The sequence below is a fragment of the Wyeomyia smithii genome, chromosome 1 (assembly GCF_029784165.1).
Source record: "Wyeomyia smithii strain HCP4-BCI-WySm-NY-G18 chromosome 1, ASM2978416v1, whole genome shotgun sequence".
Lineage (NCBI taxonomy): Eukaryota > Metazoa > Arthropoda > Insecta > Diptera > Culicidae > Wyeomyia > Wyeomyia smithii.
Genome location: NC_073694.1, coordinates 93393547 through 93410893, shown reverse-complemented (window position 1 = coordinate 93410893; position 17347 = coordinate 93393547).

Here is a 17347-nt window from a genome sequence, read left to right as displayed (position 1 = left end):
AATTTTTAGTGAAAATTTTCAATTGCTGCTTCAAAATTGCATATTTTCCCAAGTTATGGAAAAATGCAAAAATTACTCCAATTTAAAAACCGAATAAGAACCCAGCTGAAGTTTCAAGTTATCGACCAATCAGTTTGCTTTCTTCAATAAGTAAACTGTTTGAGAGAATTATTCTGAACAGAATGATGTCACACATCAACGAAAATTCAATTTTTGCAAATGAACAGTTTGGGCATGCAACAACTCATCAATTGCTCAGAGTTACTAATATGATACGAGCCAACAAATCTGAAGGTTATTCCACTGGAGCTACTCTTTTAGACATAGAAAAAGCATTCGACAGTGTTTGGCATAAAGGTTTGATTGCGAAATTGCAAACTTTTAATTCTCCAATTTTCCTAATCAAAATTTTAAAAAATTATCTTACCGATCGAACTCTGCAGGTTGTCTATCAGAATTCAAAATCTGATAGATTTCCTGTCAGAGCAGGTGTACCTCAAGGTTCAGTCTTGGGTCCAGTCCTGTACAACATATTCACTTCAGATCTTCCTGATTTGCCTCCAGGATGCACAAAGTCATTGTTCTGCGATGACACAAGAATTTCCGCAAAAGGAAAAAGTCTTCGTGTCATATGCAGTCGATTGCAGAAAAGTTTAAATATTTTTTCTTCCTACTTGCAAAAGTGGAAAATCTTTCCCAATGCTTCTAAAACTCAAATGATAATTTTTCCGCATAAGCCTAGGACTTCTTTCCTCAAGCCAAACAATACGTTGTCAAGCTGAATGGGGTTATTTCAAGTTGGTCTGACAAGGTTAAGTACTTGGGACTAATTTATGATAAAAAACTTATTTTCAAAGAGCACATTGAAAGTATACAAGTCAAGTGCATCAAATCTACGAGATGTTTATATCCTCTCATTAACAGGAACTCTAAACTTTGTTTAAAAAACAAACTTTTGATTTACAAACAAATTTTTAGACCAGCAATGCTTTATGCTGTACCGATCTGGTCAAGTTGCTGTTCAACAAGGAAGAAAACGCTCCAAAATTCTGAAAATGATTTTGAAGCGTCCTCCTTGGTTTGGTACACTCGAATTACATAGACTTACTGGTGTTGAACCATTAGAAGCAATTTTTTTTTTTGGTTTAAATTAGTTTATTTGACACGGCACGATACATTTTCTGTTTTACTGAGCCAAGTACAATTCGTATTAATTCTACGTTAGCAGGGAAAAGAGGGAGGCCTTTTCTTTATTCTCGCGGCCGACTACGAGCTAGTGGGGATTTAAGGTGAGAGAAGGGGAGATACAATTTTGACTTAAAACTATTTTGGAACTTTGTTTTTCAACTGGTAGAGCAATTGTTTTCTTGTTTGTTGTGGGTTCAAAATATTTGTGTAAGCATAGATGCGGGCTCATCGTTTCCGTGTCTTCAGCATAGCATATTTGTATCCTTAATCTGACAAATAGACAAAGAAAATTTTAAATTTTAATGTCAGCGTTTTTCAGAAAGCAGTATAGCTGTGTCATGTACTGGAGATCACCGCTTCCCAGAATGTCTCTAACGGGTACGTTCGGTTGTTTTCCTCGGGCCCGAAGGGAATCTATAAGCTCGGACCTAACACCACAGTATTCGGTACACGACCAAACAACATGCTCGATGTCATGGTAGCCATCGCCACAAACGCAGTGATTACTGTCTACAAGCCCTATACGAAAGAGATGCGTGTTTAACGTGTAGTGATTGGACATAAGTCGGGACATCACGCGAATGAAGTCCCGACCGACATCCAACCCCTTGAACCATGCTTTCGTCGATACCTTAGGAAAAATGGAATGTAGCCACCGTCCCAGTTCATCTGAGTTCCATGATGATTGCCAACTGTTGAGTGTTCTCTGACGCAAAATGCTATAAAATTCATCATAAGCAATTGGTCTTTCATAAATATCGCCATCAATAGCACCCACCTTAGCAAAAGAGTCAGCCTTTTCATTACCCGGAATCGAGCAATGAGAAGGGACCCACGCTAAGGTAACCCGGTAATTTTTATCTGTTAAAGCACTTAAAAACCGCCGTATTTTCCCCAGGAAATACGGGGTGTGCTTCACAGGCTTCATCGATCGCAGAGCCTCAATGGCACTGAGACTATCTGTGAAGATGAAGTAGTGGTCTGTGGGTAGGGTTTCGATGATTCCAAGAGAGTACTGAATAGCAGCAAGTTCTGCTACGTACACGGAAGCAGGAGCATCGAGTTTGTAGGAGGCGGTAAAATTTTCGTGGAAAACACCGAAGCCAGTGGACTCATCTAGATTAGATCCGTCAGTGTAAAACCTTTTATCATAACTAACATGTTTAAACTTATTCGAAAAAATCTTAGGGATCTCTTGGGGTCGCAATTGATCCGGGATACCAGTAATGTCTTGTTTCATGGTGGTGTCGAAGAATATAGCATTATTAGAAGTATCTAAAAGTGCGACATTGGAGGAATCGTATGAAGAAGGATTAATATCTTGAGCCATATAGTCAAAATATAAAGTCATAAATCTGGATTGAGATTGAAGGTCGACCAACCTCTCGAAATTTTCAATTACTAATGGGTTCATAACTGTGCATCGAATTAGCAACCGGTAAGAGAGATTCCAAAAACGATGTTTCAACGGAAGAATACCCGCTAACACTTCAAGACTCATCGCATGGGTCGACTGCATGCAACCCAAGGCAATACGCAAACAACGATATTGTATTCTCTCTAATTTTATAATGTGCGTGTTCGCGGCGGAGCGAAAGCAGAAACAGCCGTACTCAAGAGCTGACAATATCGTTGTTTGGTAAAGCCTTAGAAGGTCTCCTGGGTGGGCTCCCCACCAGGTTCCGGTAATCGTACGAAGAAAATTAATCCTCTGTTGGCATTTTCGTGTCGGATACCTAATATGACAAGCCCAGGTGCATTTAGAGTCGAACCAGACCCCGAGATATTTAGCGAGTAAAACCTGAGAGAATGTTTTACCCGTTAGTAGGAGCTGCAGCTGAGCTGGGTTATGCTTCCTAGAAAAAACGACCAACTCAGTTTTCTCCGGAGAGAATTCGATACCCAGCTTAAGAGCCCATTCAGACAAATTGTCTAAGGTATCTTGCAATGGTCCTTGCAGATCGCTAGCCTCGCTACCAGTAATGGATACAACGCTATCGTCTGCAAGTTGCCTTAGCGTGCATGAATTTGCAAGACATTCATCGATGTCATTGACGTAAAAATTATATAAGAGAGGACTTAAACATGAGCCCTGGGGAAGGCCCATGTAACTAATTCGGGAAGTTGTCGAATCGCCATGTGAGAAATACATATGCTTTTCTGACAACAAATTGAGCAAAAAGTTATTCAGATTTAGTGAAAGTCCCTGCGAATGAAGTTTCGCGCTTAAAACTTCTACAGAGACAGAGTCAAAAGCCCCCTTAATATCCAAGAACGCAGAAGCCATTTGCTCTTTTCGAGCAAATGCGAGTTGAATTTCAGTAGAAAGCAACGCTAGGCAATCGTTCGTCCCTTTGCCCCGGCGAAAGCCAAATTGAGTATCTGAAAGTAAACCGTTTGTTTCGACCCATTTGTCTAACCGTAAGAGGATCATTTTCTCCATTAATTTCCGGAGGCAAGAGAGCATCGCAATCGGCCTATATGAATTGTGATCAGAGGCAGGTTTCCCGGGTTTCCGAATAGCAATGACTTTTACCTCCCTCCAGTCATGCGGAACAATATTTAGCTCAAGAAACTTGTTGAACAAGTCCAACAAGCGTCTTTTTGCAGAGTCGGGTAGATTCTTCAACAGGTTGAATTTTATTCTATCTAACCCTGGAGCCTTATTGTTGCACGACAGGAGAGCCATTGAAAATTCCAACATCGAAAATGGAGGCTCTTCCGTAGTTACTATAAACGCATCGCGAAAGGTTTTCTGTTCCGGTACAGAATCCGGACAGACCTTTTTGGCAAAATCGAGTATCCAGCGATCTGAATACTCCTCACTCTCATTCGAAACGTCACGGTTCCGCATGCGCCTGGCGGTATCCCAAAGAGTGCTCATCGCTGTTTCCCTCGACAACGCGTTTACGAACCGCCGCCAGTACCCACGTTTTTTCGCCTTTACTAAGCTCTTCATCTGCCTGCCCAGTGCCTCGTACTTTCGTAGTAGGTTGACAGTGCCGTACTCCCGGTAGTCCTTATACGCCGCGGACCTTCGCGCGTACAGCTCAGAGCACTCTTTGTCCCACCATTTGTTGGGAGGGCGCTGTCTAATCGTTACCCCGGGTATCGGTTTCGTCTGAGCTTGAGTCGCGGCGTCGATTATCAAGCCAGCTAAGAACGCGTATTCTCCCTCCGGAGGAAGTTCCTCGTGAGTCTCGATAGATTGCGCTATAATAGACTCATAACACTTCCAATCAATATTACGTGTAAGGTCGTAGGAAATATTGATTGGGTTCGGGGGAGTTGAACCATTAGCAATTGATATAACGATTGGAAGATGATCACTACCGTGGGGATCGTTGATTACTTTCCACCGGCAATCTAACGCTAGTGATGTCGAGCAAAGGGATAGGTCAAGCACGCTTTCACGTGCTGGAGGATTAGGTACACGTGTCGCTTCCCCAGTATTCAAAAGTGTCATATTGAAGTCGTCGATCAAGTTACAAATTAAAGAAGATCGGTTGTCGTCGTACAGCGACCCCCATAGCGAACAGTGAGAGTTAAAATCTCCCAAAATCAAAAAAGGTGCGGGAAGCAATTCTGCTATATCAAGGAGTTGCTTCTGTTCAATCTGCGCGGATGGGGGAATATATAACGAAACAAGGCAAAGGTCTTTTCCATTCATATACGTTTGAATGGTAACAACTTCAATATTCGAGATCGAGGGGTGGTCGATTCTGAAAAAAGAATAGCACTTTTTGATCCCTAAAAGTACCCCTCCACCGTGTGAGTCTCGATCTCGACGAATGATGTTAAAATCGTGGAAATTAAGTTGGTCATTTGAATTGAGAAAAGTTTCACAAAGCGCGAACGCATCACAATTGTATGTGTTTATCAAATGTGAAAATAAATCAAATTTGGGGATGATACTTCTGCAGTTCCACTGTAACACAGTGACAAAATTCCTAACCTCTTTCAACGTATTAGTCATCGAAAGATACGATAGCTGAAATGAGGGGCCAAGTTGCTGTGAGTTGCTTCAAAAAGGTTTTCACTGTTGGGAGAAGGGCAAGAAGAATGTTTTGAAGGGGATCTGGTATGTTGAATGTTTTAAATATCCAGTCCACAATATCAGAGAATTTTATGAACCCTGTTTCTTTTATGTCTTCTGATCGAGAAATGGGTGCACGAGGGGTTTTTGGTGCCCCAGGAAGCGGTGGGTACTCCTGGTTTGATTTGAAATTAAAACCGGGGGGTACTTGCTTCGGTTTTTCTTCACCGCTTCCTTTTTGTGTTGTCTTATTGGTCATTCCGCTAGGGGTTATCTTACGACCTTTACGAGAAAGATTAGGAGAGTTGAGCATTCTCCTCTTCCTAGATCCCTCTGGCAAGGCATAGGAACACCCTTCGACGGGATCGTCAGATGTACCCTCATCGGTTGGCAAAAAGGAAAAGATGTTTCCTGTCGAGGGTGGCTCAGCTCTCTTAAGCATTTCTGCAAAAGAGCGCTTTGATCGTTCCTTAAGGGAACGCTTAATTTTTTCCTCGCGCTGTTTGTACGCGGGACATGCCGGAAGGTCATGCCGAGTTCCCTCGCAATAAAGACACTTTTCAGTATCCCCACTGCAAGCGTTCTCAGCATGATTGCCTCCGCACTTGCTACAGCGTGCCTTGTTGCAGCAGTAGGTGGCTGTGTGACCTAACTGCTTACAGTTTTGGCAATGCAAGACCCGCGGTACGAACAGGCGTACAGGTAGACGAACCCTGTCCAAGCGAACGTAGTTCGGCAGCGCGGATCCGGCGAATGTTACTCGGAAGGAATCCGAAGGGAGGAATTTCTTCTTCCCTTCTTCGATGGATACTGAATGCAATTGCTTGCAATCCAGTATCTTTACACTTTGCATCAAGGAGTTTTTAAAACAGCCAACTCCATGACGCAAAATGTCATTGACAGTGAGATTCCCCTCGGTAACCACACCGTCGATTTCTACATCCTTGGCAGGGATGTACACGCGATACTCTCTCGTGAAGAGCTCGTAGCCAGCAATTTCGTTTGCTTGCTTCAAGCTACTCACGACAACTCGCAGTTTGTTCGGCCTCACCTTCGTAATCTCGGTTACGGCCGAAAAATGTTTTGCCAGGTCTTTGCCAATTTGAATAATATTCAATGGCTTCTTTATTGGCCGGAAAAAAACAACGTAGGGACCGCCAGCGGCATCTGGGTAAGCTTTTACCCGTACTTCCGGTACTCTTGGTACAGGACTTGGCAAAGGGGAGGGCACAGGGGAAGGTAGGGGTGAGCTGATGGGAGAAATTTCAATTTCTTCCCCGTTTGTTTCCACCTCCAGGAAAAGTTGCACCTGCATGTCGTCCATTTTGCGGGAGCGTTACGCTCTACCGCACACAAACGATAAATATTCGAATATGGGGGGGGGGGGGGGGTTCAAGTAGTTGATGTTAAATTTTAAAAACAATTTTTAAATCTACAATGGATCAAATAAAAAAAAGACAGTTATACTAATTCTAATAACAATAGTAATAATAATAATAATAATAATTATAGTAATAATATTAATAATAACAATAATAATATCAATAATAATATTAATAATAATATTATAACATAGTAATAATATTGATAATAATAGTAAAAATTCTAAAGGTAATACGTCACCGAACGTCTAAGTCACGACCTCACGGCTGATAGTAGAATTAATCGAGCGTCTCCGCAGAACAAACAATGACGATCCAGCTTCGTGTTGAGACGCAGTGGCCGTGTCCTACACGCGACCTTGTAGATGTCACTTGTAGTTGACTTCCACTCGCTCGATCGTATGATGGTCGGTGCTGCTAGCGGGGTAACAGCGGTGCGGGAGAATTATTCTCGTGATATATCAGCTGCGTATCGAATCACTGGCGGGGTAGCCTGCCCCTACCAGTGTGCAGATGTTTCTGCCGATATATAACAGGCTATTGTTATCGCGCAGCACAAGAACTAATCGACAAAAAACACCCGTACGATAACTCGTGTATTGTTATTTTGCGAACTCAAACGGAGATAAACAATTTGCGTCTAATCGAGACGAAAGCAAAACAACGAATGAGGTTTCTTATTTACTAAATTTCTTTTGCATTAGAAGCTATGTCAAATAAAATTAATAACAATTTTCGACAAAAATCGTTGCAATCCTCAATTGCTACGATAAGCTCTCTTTATAGCCAATAAGTTAGCAATTAAGTTAGTTGTAAGTTTACTTCCCCTTTTCTGACAAGTAGGTTTAAATCCCTACGAATGATAAGTCCTAATTGCGAAAGCAAACAAATACTAACAATTAAAACTACAAATTTTTAACAGTGTTGAGGAGTCACCATTTGTGATTGGACACACATACTCATTATTTACTAATATTTATCATAAATACTTAAGCTTCTAACAAATCCCCCCCTTAAAAAAAATAATAATAATAATATGAAATTTATAATATGGAATACAATTTTTAGACTTGAGTATAAAAGTGTTTATAAAAAATTTGTTTTTGTATGTTCGTATATAAATGTAATTAGAAAAGTTTATAAAATGTGCAATGTATAATTTAAATATAAATTTGAAATGTTTGAAAATACGTATTATGAATATAATTAAAAAATCATTGAAAATGTAGTTGTAAATATAATTGTAAAATCTTTGTAAATATAGTTCTTAAATTATTATTGTATTTTGTAAATATTGCTATAATCTTTCTTTTTTTTTGTATATGTAATGATTCAATTCTATTGGAAACATTTAAAGTATATTTTGGTGTAATGTTTGGTATATGCATAAAATTTTGCTCTTATAGGTCTTTAAATTATTGATATTGATTGGTTTTGCTGAAAAATTTGATGGTCTACTACTCTATCTATCTTGTAAAAGTCTAGTTTTGTGTAATGGGTTATTTCTGTCTGATATAATTAATGTTTTGTTTGTCATTTGATCAATATTGTTTCTATGTGGTTCTGTATTATAGTTAAATGCGTGAAAATTATATTATCATCCCGATCAGACCATTACTAGTCTACAAAGAATCGTAGAAATTCCATGATTCTTTCAAGAGAGCACTTAGTCTGAGGGTGATATATGGAATAAAAATTGTAGTTGTAATGATTTATAAATTTGTGCTAAAACCTCATTATTGTATCGAGTACATTAGTCAGATTCTACTTTTTGGAAATTGGTATTTTAATTTTAATTTTATTCAATAATTTATCTGACAGTATGTAGTCTAAATAAATAAAAAAATAGTGTCAAGTTTACAAAATATTCGTATTTTTCAACTTATTCACAAACTTGCGGGATGGTTCGCCAACCTCAAACAAATCTACGCTTGAGAAGGTCCTGATTGCAGCGGTTATAGGCTCGTTAAATCCAAACGACGTCCGATGGAATGCGGTTTGTAGTAGGCCAGTTGAACGTAAGGAACGTTGAGAAGCACGGAAGCTTAGCTGGAACAAGGGCGTTGGCGAATCTATTTCGTCATTCAATATTTTCGCAACAGATGCAGCTTGCTGGATTTTGCGACGACGTTAGAGCGTGTCGAGGCCAAGTCATCGACGGATACGGAGAAAGATTTTCCGGATCACGCCAGGGAATGTCACGTAATGCAAGTCGGACGAATCTCTTCTGAACACGTTCGATCCGTAGACACCAAGTTAACTGATGAGGGTACCAGAGCGAGCTACAATTTTCAAGAAGTGGTCGTACTAGAGAGCAGTATAAGGCTTTGAAGCAGTGAGGGTCTTTGAAGTCACGGCCAAATTTTGCAATGAATCCCAGCTGTCGACTCGCTTTTGAAATTAAGATGGCATGATGTAGGTGGAAAGTGAATTTGGCGTCGAGCAGAATACCAAGGTCGCAAACACGGTCAACTCTTCTCAGCTCAAGTCCATCAATGCGGTATTCGAATATGATCGGATGTAAAATATGATCGGATGTAAAATGTATTGATAAAGAATGAAATTTAAGGGCTTTCTGTTATGTTAGCTTCATTTGTTATGATTGATAATTAGTGCGTATTTGATAAATATTTGTCGTTGATATAAATAAAATGATTTAATAATTTCTTATTTTCACCTTGTTCACTGATGAATCTCCGTTAATTCTCTCTTTAATTTGAAAAAAAAATTTTTTTTTGTTATATATATATATATATATATATATATATATATATATATATATATATATATATATATATATATATATATATATATATATATATATATATATATATATATATATATATATATATATATATATATATATATATATATATATATATATATATATATATATATATATATATATATATATATTAGAGACATTACATTTTGAGTGTTTTGAGTGTTTTTGAAAAAAAATAAAATGCGAGAGAAATGAACGAGAACTGAGGATGTGACTTTGGCTCAGAAAAATAAACCTCATCCAGACAAGACATGAAAGAGATGTGTGGAGATTGGAGGTTCGTGTTCCGTTTAATGAGATATATTCCTTTCTAAGCACAAGTTACATCTTCAGTTTTCGTTTACCCCCGTTCATAGAACTTTGCACTATACTTTCATAATATTTTCTGATAATCGTTGGCCACTATTCGGCTTATTCGGCATATTCGGCCGAATAATAAACTTACTATTCTAAGATACAAACTAATTACCAAACACCTAAGATTCCCACAAGTCAAGCAAATCTATCCAACAGTTAAGCTGGATTTGCTCTCAGCTAATAAACTGTTTTGAATTTCATAAGTTGCATAACCGGGCCGATGCACTTTCCAGTTGCATAAACCTGGCGAACGCTTCAGTATCCCATTACCTACACTGTATCCAGAATTATCCCAAGCCTGATGCGATGAGTGCACATGGCTAAAAGTATAAACAAATAAACATACATGCGCTTGGGGCGCAAGCCTGCATGTGTGTATGTTATGTATTTTATTTGCCAATCGTGTCGGCGTCATCAAGCTAGCCCACGATTGGATGATGAGTAAATGAGGTAGTTCATTCGTTGTTTTGCTTTCGTCTCGATTAGACGCAAATTGTTCATCTCCGTTTGAGTTCGCAAAATAACAATACACGAGTTATCGTACGGGTGTTTTTTTTTTGTCGATTAGTTCTTTGGCTGCGCGATAACAATAGCCTGCAGTTTATCGGCAGAAACATCTTCTGCACACTGGTAGGGGCAGGCTACCCCGCCAGTGATCTGATACGCAGCTGATATATCAGCAAGAATAATTCTCCCGCACCGCTGTTACCCCGCTAGCAGCACGGACCACCATACGATGGAGCGAGTGGAAGTCAACTACAAGTGGCTTCTACAAGGTCGCGTGTAGGCCACTATGTCACAACACGAAGCTGGATCGTCATTGTTTGTTCTGCGGAGACGCTCGATTAATCCTACTATCAGCCGTGAGGTCGTGACTTAGACGTTCGGTGAAGTATTCACTTTAGAATTTTTATCATTATTATTAATATTATTATTCTAATTATTATTATTATTATTATTATTATTATTATTATTATTATTATTATAATTATTATTATTATTATTATTATTACTATTATTATTATTATTATTATTATTATTATTATTAGTATTATTATTATTATTATTATTATTATTATTATTATTATTATTATTATTATTATTATTATTATTATTATTATTATTATTATTATTATTATTATTATTATTATTATTACTATTGTTATTAGTATTAGTATTACTGCCTTTTTTTTTATTTTGATCTTTTGTAGTTTGAAAAATTGTTTTTAAAATTTAATCGCAACTACTTGACCCCCCCCCCCCACATTCGAATATTTATCGTTTGTGTGCGGTAGAGCGTAACGCTCCCGCAAAATGGACGACATGCAGGTGCAACTATTCCTAGATGTGGAAACAAATGGGGAAGAGATTGAGATCTCCCCCATCAATTCCCCTCTACCTTCCCCGCTACCCAGCCCCGTACCAAGGGTACCGGCAACACGGGTGAAAGCTTACCCAGATGCTTCGAAAGGTCCGTTCGTAGTTTACTTCAGGCCCATAAAGAAGCCTCTAAATATTATTCAAATCGGCAAGGACCTGGCAAAACAGTTTTCGGACGTAACCGAAATTACAAAGGTTAGACCGAACAAACTGCGAGTTGTTGTGAGTAGCTTGAAGCAAGCAAACGCAATTGCTAGCTACGAGCTCTTCACGAGAGAGTACCGCATGTACATCCCTGCCAAGGACGTGGAGATCGACGGTGTGGTTACCGAAGGAAGCCTCACGGTCGATGACATTTTGCGTCACGGGGTTGGCTGCTTCAAGAACCCCCTGATTCGAGATGTAAAGATACTCGATGCCAAGCAGTTGCATTCAGTATCCATCGAAGTAGGGAAGCAGAAATTCTTCCCTTCGGATTCCTTCCGTGTAACATTCGCCGGATCCGCACTGCCGAACTACATCTCTTTGGACAGGGCTCGTCTGCCTGTACGCCTGTTCGTACCGCGGGTCATGCATTCCCAAAACTGCAAGCAGTTAGGTCATACAGCCACCTACTGCTGCAACAAGGCACGCTGCAGCAAGTGCGGAGGCAATCATGCTGAAACCGCTTGCAGTGAGGATACTGAAAAGTGTCTTTACTGCGAGGGAACTCGGCATGACCTTTCGGCGTGTCCCGCGTACAAACAGCGCGAGGAAAAAATTAAGCGTTCCCTCAAGGAACGATCAAAGCGCTCTTTCGCAGAAATGCTGAAGAGTGCTGAGCCACCCTCGACAGGAAACATCTTTTCCTTTTTGCCAACCGATGAGGGTACATCTGACGATCCCGTCGAAGGGTGTTCTTATGCCATGCCAGAAGGATCTAGGAAGAGGAGAATGATCAACTCTCCTAATCTTTCTCGGAAAGGTCGCAAGAAAACCCCTAGCGGAATGACCAATAAGCCAACACAAAAAGGAAGCGGTGAAGAAAAACCGAAGCAAGTACCTCCCGGTTTTAATTTTAAATCAAACCAGGAGTACCCACCGCTTCCTGGGGCACCAAAAACCCCTCGTGCACCCATTTCTCGATCGGAAGATAAACAAGAAACAGGGTTCATAAAATTTTCTGATATTGTGGACTGGATATTTAAAACATTCAACATACCAGATCCCCTACGAAATATTCTTCTTGCCCTTCTTCCTACAGTGAAAACCTTTTTGAAGCAACTAGCAGCAGCTTGGCCCCTCATTTCAGCTATCATATCTTTCGATGACTAATACGGCGAAAGAGGTTAGGAATTTAATCACTGTATTACAGTGGAATTGCAGAAGTATCATCCCCAAATTCGATCTATTTTCTCATTTAATAAATACATACAATTGTGACGCATTTGCGCTCTGTGAAACCTTTCTCAATTCAAACGATCAACTCAGTTTCCACGATTTTAACATTATTCTTCGAGATCGAGACTCACACGGTGGAGGGGTACTTTTAGGGATTAAAAAGTGCTATTCCTTCTTCCGAATCGACCTCCCCTCGATCTCGAATATTGAAGTCGTTGCCATTCAAACGAATATGAATGGAAAAGACCTTTGCCTTGTTTCGTTATATATCCCTCCATCCGCGCGGATTGAACAGAGGCATCTCACTGATATAGCAGAGTTGCTTCCCGCGCCTTTTTTGATATTGGGAGATTTTCATTCTCACTGTTCGCTATGGGGGTCGCTGTACGACGACAACCGATCTTCTTTAATTTGTAACTTGATCGACGACTTCAATATGACACTTTTGAATACTGGGGAAGCGACACGTGTACCCAATCCTCCAGCACGTGAAAGCGTGCTTGACCTATCCCTTTGCTCGACATCACTAGCGTTAGATTGCCGGTGGAAAGTAATCAACGATCCCCACGGTAGTGATCATCTACCAATCGTTATATCAATTGCTAATGGTTCAACTCCCCCGAACCCAATCAATATTTCCTACGACCTTACACGTAATATTGATTGGAAGTGCTATGAGTCTATTATAGCGCAATCTATCGAGACTCACGAGGAACTTCCTCCGGAGGAAGAATACGCGTTCTTAGCTGGCTTGATAATCGACGCCGCGACTCAAGCTTAGACGAAACCGATACCCGGGGTAACGATTAGACAGCGTCCTCCCAACAAATGGTGGGACAAAGAGTGCTCTGAGCTGTACGCGCGAAGGTCCGCGGCGTATAAGGACTACCGGGAGTACGGCACTGTCAACCTGCTTCGAAAATACGAGGCACTGGGCAGGCAGATGAAGAGCTTAGTAAAGGCGAAAAAACGCGGGTACTGGCGGCGGTTCGTAAACGCGTTGTCGAGGGAAACAGCGATGAGCACTCTTTGGGATACCGCCAGGCGCATGCGGAACCGTGACGTTTCGAATGAAAGTGAGGAGTATTCAGATCGCTGGATACTCGATTTTGCCAAAAAGGTCTGTCCGGACTCTGTACCGGAACAGAAAACCTTTCGCGACGCGTTATTAGTAACTACGGAAGAGCCTTCATTTTCGATGTTGGAATTTTCAATGGCTCTCCTGTCGTGCAACAATAAGGCTCCAGGGTAAGATAGAATAGAATTCAACCTGTTGAAGAATCTACCCGACTCTGCAAAAAGACGCTTGTTAAATTTGTTCAACAAGTTTCTTGAGCTAAATATTGTTCCGCATGACTGGAGGGAGGAAAAAATTATTGCTATTCGGAAACCCGGGAAACCTGCCTCTGATCACAATTCATATAGGCCGATTGCGATGCTCTCTTGCCTCCGGAAATTAATGGAGAAAATGATCCTCTTACGGTTAGACAAATGGGTCGAAACAAACGGTTTACTTTCAGATACTCAATTTGGCTTTCGCCGGGGCAAAGGGACGAACGATTGCCTAGCGTTGCTTTCTACTGAAATTCAACTCGCATTTGCTCGAAAAGAGCAAATGGCTTCTGCGTTCTTGGATATTAAGGGGGCTTTTGACTCTGTCTCTGTAGAAGTTTTAAGCGCGAAACTTCATTCGCAGGGACTTTCACCAAATTTGTATAACTTTTTGCTCAATTTGTTGTCAGAAAAGCATACGTATTTCTCACATGGCGATTCGACAACTTCCCGAATTAGTTACATGGGCCTCCCCCAGGGCTCATGTTTAAGTCCTCTCTTATATAATTTTTACGTCAATGACATCGATGAATGTCTTGCAAATTCATGCACGCTAAGGCATTTTGCAGACGATAGCGTTGCATCCATTACTGGTAGCGAGGCTAGCGATCTGCAAGGACCATTGCAAGATACCTTAGACAATTTGTCTGAATGGGCTCTTAAGCTGGGTATCGAATTCTCTCCGGAGAAAACTGAGCTGGTCGTTTTTTCTAGGAAGCATAACCCAGCTCAGCTGCAGCTCCTACTAACGGGTAAAACGATCTCTCAGGTTTTACTCGCTAAATATCTCGGGGTCTGGTTCGACTCTAAATGCACCTGGGCTTGTCATATTAGGTATCTGACACAAAAATGCCAACAGAGGACTAATTTTCTTCGTACGATTACCGGAACTTGGTGGGGTGCTCACCCAGGAGACCTTCTAAGGTTATACCAAACAACGATATTGTCAGTTCTTGGGTACGGCTGTTTCTGCTTTCGCTCCGCCGCGAACACGCACATTATAAAATTAGAGAGAATACAATATCGTTGTTTGCGTATTGCCTTGGGTTGCATGCAGTCGACCCATACAATGAGTCTTGAAGTGCTAGCGGGTATTCTTCCGTTGAAACATCGTTTTTGGAATCTCTCTTACCGGTTGCTAATTCGATGCACAGTTATGAACCCATTAGTAATTGAAAATTTCGAGAGGTTGGTCGACCTTCAATCTCAATCCAGATTTATGACTTTATATTTTGACTATATGGCTCAAGATATTAATCCTTCTTCATACGATTACTCCAATGTCGCACTTTTAGATACTTCTAATAATGCTATATTCTTCGACACCACCATGAAACAAGACATTTCTGGTATCCCGGATCAATTGCGACCCCAAGAGATCCCTAAGATTTTTTCGAATAAGTTTAAACATGTAAGTTATGATAAAAGGTTTTACACTGACGGATCTAATCTAGATGAGTCCACTGGCTTCGGTGTTTTCCACGAAAATTTTACCGCCTCCTACAAACTCGATGCTCCTGCTTCCGTGTACGTCGCAGAACTTGCTGCTATTCAGTACTCTCTTGGAATCATCGAAACCCTACCCACAGACCACTACTTCATCTTCACAGATAGTCTCAGTGCCATTGAGGCTCTGCGATCAATGAAGCCTGTGAAGCACACCCCGTATTTCCTGGGGGAAATACGGCGGTTTTTAAGTGCTTTAACAGATAAAAATCACCGGGTTACCTTAGCGTAGGTCCCTACTCATTGCTCGATTCCGGGTAACGAAAAGGCTGACTCTTTAGCTAAGGTGGGTGCTATTGATGGCGATATTTATGAGAGACCAATTGCTTATGATGAATTTTATAGAATTTTGCGTCAGAGAACACTCAACAGTTGGCAATCATCATGGAACTCAGATGAACTGGAACGGTGGCTACATTCCATTTTTCCTAAGGTATCGACGAAAGCATGGTTCAAGGGGTTGGATGTAGGTCGGGACTTCATTCGCGTGATGTCCAGACTTATGTCCAATCACTACACGTTAAACACGCATCTCTTTCGTATAGGGCTTGTAGACAGTAATCACTGCGTTTGTGGCGATGGCTACCATGACATTGAGCATGTTGTTTGGTCGTGTACCGAATACTGTGGTGTTAGGTCTGAGCTTCTAGATTCCCTTCGGGCCCGAGGAAAACAACCGAACGTACCCGTTAGAGACATTCTGGGAAGCGGTGATCTCCAGTACATGACACAGCTATACGTGTTCATAAAACACGCTGGTATTAAAATATGAAACTCTTCTATCTATTTGTTAGATTACCATTCCCGCTACACGCTGAAAGAAGATGATACACTAAGCTGGAGACACTAAAACGAAGACTCGGCATCTCTATGTTTACGCAGACACCTCAGACCAAAACTGCTAAATAGAACATCACTGGTTAGCCACGTACAAATGAATACATTCTGTAATATAAAATAGTTAAAAACAAAATTGTAACACCCCTCCTCTCACCTTAAATCCCCTCTAGCTCGAAGTCGGCCGCGAGAATAAAAAAAAGGCCTCCCTCTTTTCCCTGCTAATTTAGAATTAAAAAAAAATGTACTTGGCTCAGTTAAACATAAATTGTATCGTGCCGTGTCGAATAAACTATTTAAAAAAAAAATGAGATAGTTATGCTTTCTCCCACTATTCTGTAGTACTAGAATTAAGAAGTGAAACGTAGCTATAAGAAACTAAATTGTAAACTTGAAGAAAATAATAAAGACACTTTTATTCGAACCACGAAAGTTATTGTTTCAATAATATTTAGAACATGGCGACCGTGACAGGACGCGTCAAGCAAAAGTTCGGAACCGCGACTAGTGAAATTATGAAAAAAGACAATGTTTCAGTGCTAACAAGCCAAAGTTCGGAACCGCGAGTAGTGAAATTATGAAAAAAGGAAAATGTTTTAGTGCTAACAAGCAAATGTTCGGAACCACGACAAGTGAAATTATGAAAGAAAAGACAAGGTTTCAGTGCTAATAAGCAAAAGTTCGCAACCGCGACTAGTGAAATAATGTGCAAAAAAAGGACAATGTTTCAATGCTATTGAACAAAGAAAAAAATTACTAAAGTATTGAGTTCAGAACCGAAAATGATTAACAAAAATTACATGGAGGATTTCGAGGAATGCTTGAGGTATTATCAAGCTTGGGAAAAAGCAATCGCTGCTGTTACCCCCTTTGTACAAAAAAAATCGCAAAGTGTAAAAACCGCGAAATTGAAGTGCTCGTATCGTTCGTAGCTAACGGAAAGCTCGAACAAAGAATGACGCGTTTTGAAAGAAAAGCGCAAGCGCCAGAAGACTTGTCAGCAGAGTTCTACGACTCGTGGCAACAACTTAACATTTGACAATAGAAACTAAAAAGTGAACTGCGGCGCGTAAAGCCACTAAAGGAAAAGTGAAACGAGAAGAAAAAGCGACAAATAATGAGTGCCCGAATTCCTGAATTCACAGACGAAATATGGGAAGAAAT